The sequence below is a fragment of the Papaver somniferum genome, unplaced genomic scaffold, assembly GCF_003573695.1.
Source record: "Papaver somniferum cultivar HN1 unplaced genomic scaffold, ASM357369v1 unplaced-scaffold_125, whole genome shotgun sequence".
NCBI lineage: Eukaryota > Viridiplantae > Streptophyta > Magnoliopsida > Ranunculales > Papaveraceae > Papaver > Papaver somniferum.
The window spans coordinates 10,116,670-10,123,017 of NW_020621603.1; the positions used below are offsets into that span (position 1 = coordinate 10,116,670).

General features: G+C 37.6%; 1 pseudogene; it reads right to left on the minus strand.

Moving 5' to 3' along the window:
* Nucleotides 1–262: 262 nt before the first annotated feature.
* LOC113331521 lies at nucleotides 263–6,100 on the minus strand (annotated as a pseudogene).
* Nucleotides 6,101–6,348: the final 248 nt, after the last annotated feature.

Sequence of the window (6,348 nt, forward strand, 5' to 3'; positions counted from 1 at the left end):
ACCAGCTGTATCTTCGGAAGCAAAAATAAGCCGGTGAGAATAACATGTTTTACCCACGTACCACCAATTGATAAGGGGCTGCGTAATTAGTTTTTAGTTTTTAACACTCTTTCATTGCTGCTTGGAGTATGTATTGGGTGCTGCTGATGGATCACTCCTTTAAAGAATGGGTATTTGATATGCTATCTGATCGGTTAATTAGTGGTGGTCATTGGTAGTAGCTGAGACTCCTGGAGGCTGTGGCTCAGCACGAAATAGTGTATAGATACAAACACTTGCTGCATTCTCTCTTTCTTAAAGAACATCTTACGTACAATACCATTAACAAGGTCATGTCTGCACAGTGTCTGCACCGTGACTTTGCACCAAATATCCAGATGTCGACCATGAACTTGTTATCAATTTATCAGTTAAACCCAAAAAATACATTTCTGCTAATACAGTTTGTTGGTTCCTTCTCACAGTGTGTTGATATTCTTCACTGCTTGGCAGGTAAATAGTGATAACTTCGCCATTCACCGCAGGGTAATGCCAATACATGCATCTTATATTCTCGGAGTAGCCAGAAATTAATGATTTCAATAGAACAGCTTCTTATACTTACGATTTCCAGTGGGGTAAAAAATTGGTTCACGTTTGTTAACTTCTGGAAGTAATTTCTCTTTCCGTGCACAGGCTAATATTTGATCCAAAATACGTTGAAACGGGCCAGCTCCAGTATTGAAGACCCTGACTTTGGAGTCTTTCAGCTGCATTGGCTAAATAAGCTTGGTAGTTGGTAGTATCTTGTAATACAGGGTTCGATGGGTGGAAAGATACCAACCTCAGGTTGCTCGATGACTGATATACAAGTCCCCTAAAATGTGAAAAGCTGGGGGTATCATTCGGTTGTGTCCTAGGCCTTTCAAGTGTTGTAAAGCTTCATCTGTTAATTTTCTAGTCATCCTTGCTACTATCTTCGTCATAGTAACTAAAAGGGAGGGGGACTGGCTTGAATGCGCGGAACTTCCCGACATTGTTTAAGTGCTCATTCTCCAACCTGATTCAGCCACAGTACCCAGTTAGCGGCTTGGTGAAATGCTAATCTAGTAACTCACATACCAAGTAAGATGCTATTTATATGCAACATTTTGTCAGGTCAGTCCTCACGCCATGTCAAATAATCTCATAATTTGACCACCCAACCCATATTTGCATTCCATGGTTCAGTGTTACGTGGCAACATACCTGAAGAAATTCCACATCCCTCGGCGGAGAATCTCTAGACATGCTACTATGGTGGTTGGCTGTTCGATGCAAGAATGTCACATGGAAGTTTACAACAGATTGCAGCCAGGCAAGTCTTAGAATAACATCAAGCACCTGCATTATAATGAAGAAAATTCTACAAGTTTAAGAATCTTGAACTTAATAAGATGATACAATGTCGTGTGACTCGTGTCTTAATTAATGATAGGATTATGATATACATACCATGGCTATGAAGTAGATGCTAGTGTGTTATATGAGAAGTTTGTCTCTCAACCAAGGGTTCTTTGAATGCCGTTGAAGAAGCCCCCAATCTTTGACGATGTCCCAATAAGTACTCATGATTGCAGCAATGGCAGAGCTAATTATAGCTACTGCTCTCCAACTTCTTCCCTTCTCTAAATCGAACCCTGTCCTCGTTAGGACTGCAATTATTGTCAAGAGGTATTTTAGACCGTTGTATACCTGAGACACATCTTTCTCTTCAACCCACCGACGGAGACACTATCACAAAATCAAATACTAACAGGGTTAATAGTTTGACAGGGACCTGGGGTTGAACCCAAAAAATGCACGTAGAGAGACACAAGATTGATGTGAAAGCAAGCAACATAGTTTTGTAAGGTTTGCGCCATAAAAATCCATGCAAAACTGAGTTCACATCATAGTACAGTATGGTTTTGTTACTTCTGTTTTCAAACTAAAGATAGACGAACAGTTGGAATTGCGACAAGCCCCTAAAAACTTGTTTTTCTGAAACAGATATTTAAAAGGTTTGGTGCCAATGTGGTGGTCATTTAGGCTAACAGTCAAAATGCATGCCTTTGAAACTATAATAGACTTCCATATGGTCCCTTTAGCCTAAATTTCAATTAAGAATACACTTGAATATATGTCAAAAAAAGTACAGCACAAGATGAGATCATGGTAATACCTGGAGCAACCGAGACCAGTATGGGAGAACTGCTACAATGAAATAGAAAGAATTGTAGACGGCACTCTGGCGGCAACTGTTATGAATCTTTCTAAGGTCTCCCTGTACATAGTAGCAAATATAGAACTCAAGACTCCTGAAGGCATGGACCTGAAATGTAATTGTTACACACCAGTTAATTTTTGTGAAGGAAATGCAATATTATGTTATTTTGTAATCAAACAACAAAGATGTGCATGATAAATACCTGGCTAGTAAGTTGATCTGCCAAGAAAAAGTCAATGAGCGTAACCTGTGAATGCAAAAGGTTAAAGCCATAAAATAATCTCAGCTATCTGTTTAATCTGCAGTTTTTGTTTTAATGAATTATGTACCTTGTAAAAAGGAGCACAAATACAGCGCCATATTGATTTGATAAAGAAAAATCGCCCAGAACGATATATAATGTTGAAGGGGCAAAATGCTATGGCAAATACGAGCTGCAAAAGAAACACAAAGATTGGTTATATCATGTATTGCAAATTCCTAGTTCTTGCTTTAAGAGAGAGTCTTCTGCTTTCAAAATCTTACAGTAACTAATCCCAGAGGAACTAACTCGGTGACTGTTTGATATCTTTGAGTGCCTGGATCCATCTCCATGTCCAGATTTGTAAGGACACCAGCTAGTGAAAGTAATGTCAGACCAGCACTGAGGAGAAAGACTTCCCTGTATCCTAACTCAGTCCCTTGCTTGAAACCGAATATAAACGGATAGTTGACTCGGTAACATCTCCAAAAGTATATGTTTACAGCATACATGAGCATAAGCAGGATGATATATGCAAATAAACTGAAATAAAATGATACAACAAATTCATTAAAACAAGGAAATGTGCTTATACAGTAAGCGACAATACAGACTAAACTGAATACTTAAAATAATTGGAGAGAAAGAGAGATAAAAGTCATTGATGTCTTCACAAGCTTCCTCGCATTTATAACCAACACAAGAGCCACCAACAGAGCTGTTGTACAGCCAGCAAAATATCCTGAATAAAAAAGTGCATTAGTTAACACAGAAATAAAACAATATTGTTTACTTCATCCTAATTAAAGAGACCGAAGTGAAACTAAAATCAACGCATTTGTGAAAGCTTAATTCATGGTGAACAGGTTCGAGTTACCTAATAAAAATGTTGTTTTGTGCTTTCCTCTTTTCGCTGTTGGCCTCAATGATTTCATGCCTTTTCTGCGGTTTGAGTTACAGAAGTGCTTGACAAAGGTGGCCTCCACCCTCTCCAAGATAGTAGAAATCTGTGAAGTGACACTAGCACATAAGATACTGCACACAAAATCATTACACACAAAACTTCCAAATTAATGGCCCTAAAAGCGAACTGAATTTATGACAGTTTTAAACCATACATAACTGAGAGTTGTCGAACAGCTAAATCAAATGGGACAAAGCTTAGAGTTGTCAAGGTGACGTGTGATACGAACTGCACCCATGAGCATATATAAGAAGACCCGATAAACAGAGAATGAAGCAATCTTTATGCATTCTTCACGTATTAAAGTAAGTTGTAACAGTCACATTGAATACAACATGAGTGCAAAACTTAAAGCGTATGTTTCCAGATAAAAGTAAAGATGAAATTTGGTAAACATATGCAGCACAGAAAATAATTCTAACATAGAAATTTGAGCTTAAATTTTTTGTATTTAGAAGATTTCCCATTTTTGAGAGGGATTTCCTTGATAAAGCAATAATAAGACTGGCCAAATTGCTTATCGTCGATTAATGAGCACATTTAAACGAACCTCATCAGAGCTGCTAATGTAAGAGTTATCCACTGCCCGTAGGTATGATTTTGATGCACCCCTCAACGTAATCTACATCAATTTGAAGCAACACAAATACAAACATATCCTTCATCAAAATCTAGTCAAATTTATTTAGTATACAGGGAAAGCAGGCAATATTAGAAGTAAAACACAAGCCTTATCAAGACAGTAAAAATCCTTTGAAAGCGTTGATATGATCAAAGGTACTGACCTTGTCATATTTCTTCATCACTTTCGACAGTGCCAACAGATTCATAAAGCTGGTGCATCAAGCAGTAAAAATAATATGTTAAAGTAACATAAAGTTATATAAAGAAAAAATTCCGGAAGCCAATTTATTGCTTGTTATGTACCTATAGCGTTTTAGTTGGCGAAGCTTCCAGTGGAATTCAATAAAAACCTGCTTTAGCTGCTCTTCAGCCTTTTTCAACTGCTTCCTGTTAAATTGCAACTTCTTATCTTTCTTATCCTTGAGAAGCATGGCTTTTATAGTTGACCTTGGAGTTTCTGGTTCATTGTTGATTTTAACATGTTCAAGAATTTCCAGGGGAGCTGGTTTAAAGTAGTTATTGCCACCATTACTTTTATCAACATCCACACCTCTATTAGAGTCCTCAGATTCTTCTTCGTCTGCTATCCCCGTTTCTTGTATCACAAACATTTGCTCTTTTCCTGCAATTTTAGAATTATACGAATGTTTAACTTTGCAACTAGCTAGTAGCAATAATATTACAAATAATTGCAGATAGCCAAGTAATAGATTCCATAATTGTACATCCTTACTGCGGTAAAGGAGTCGCATCAATTCTATACATGGTACAGAAACTTACTTGGCATTCTTGGGGTGCTTGGGTTAGAAAGAGTTGAAGTAGCCAAGCTAGCAACATCATCCACGAGCTCTCTCACTACACCAGACATCAAGATTTGGATTTTCGACTTTAATCCGTAAAGCAACAAGCGCATCCATTTGTTTGTTAAGCAGTGGGACTTCGTTCATAACCTCTTCAACCTTGTCCTTGTAGAACTTATCAACCTTATTGAATTCGTAATCAAGGGTATCGAAGAAAACTACTTCTTGCTCAGTTGCATCTTCGGAGGGTATAATGAACTTGGTCTCGTATTTGACATTTGAGTTTGCTCCTTTCACTTGTTTCACCACTATAAATTGATCTTCAATATCTCCTCCTCCAGCTTTGAAATCGTGACTATTTCATTTGTGTAACCCACTGAAGGACCTGTACAATGTCAAATCTCGAACTAACGATTTCTGTTGTGTTCTTCCTTCCTCCTCCTTGCGTTTGAACTTGAGTATGTCTTTCAACAATGTTTTGAGATATCTGTAGTCTAAGTAAGCCTCCTTCCACTCAGGCAACATTTGTGACAAATACTCCTTTCCAAACTTCATCTTCACCAATTACGAGTTTAATTCAGCTTCAATTGATCATGAATATTGGCGGTTTCCTAAATTTCCACTGAGAAAAACAAGAGGAAGAGGGCTTTAATACACATTCCCTAAAAATCAACATAACAATGAATGAAATCGGAGTAATAATGACAAGTGAGAACTGAATTAAGTAGAGACACATTCAGAAACCTAAGACTTAAACAAAATCAGAATTCTAAGATTATTAAGAAATACAGGATCAACAAAACTTCACTTAGAACATCTTCGCCATTATTAATCCTCAACATAGTAATCAATACAGAAAATTATGTAAAAACATCCAGAAAAATTACATTATTACTTCTTACAGCAGTAGCAGGAAGGAATTTAATCAACAAAACCTCACTTATTTAAAGTATCTTCGCCATTAATAACACATAAACTACAGTAAGAAATCAAAAGAACAAGACACACATCAAAATCTAACTAGATTATACACCAAACGAAGAATAATAGAGAAAGAAAACACACCTGCTCCTGCTTCGTCTACTTCTTCTCCTCCTCCGTTTCTTCTTTCCCCGGAGAAAAGAGAAAGAAAACTCGAACTGGACCTGTGAGACGTCCCGGTCAGTATACTGAGATTGCAGCTTTAAGCTACTTTTTGGTATATTCAGGGTTCGCTTCTTCCTCTCTCTCTCTCTTTCCTGGGGAACGTGTATTTGGTGGTGCGACGTCAAGCAGAACATTCTGAGCAATGCTGCTACGTCCCGAGGGAGGAGGGGCCATGCGGACCATGGGGTCTACTGCTATGCTCGATGAGTCATTTTGGTGGTGTTCTGCGTTTGTTTTTTTTTATTTGTTTTTTGGGAAAATGGGTTATTTGTCCAAAAAAATTTAAAACATGGTTCAAATGGACGAGTAAAAAATTAGTATGGGTGAAATTGACAAAAAAAATTAG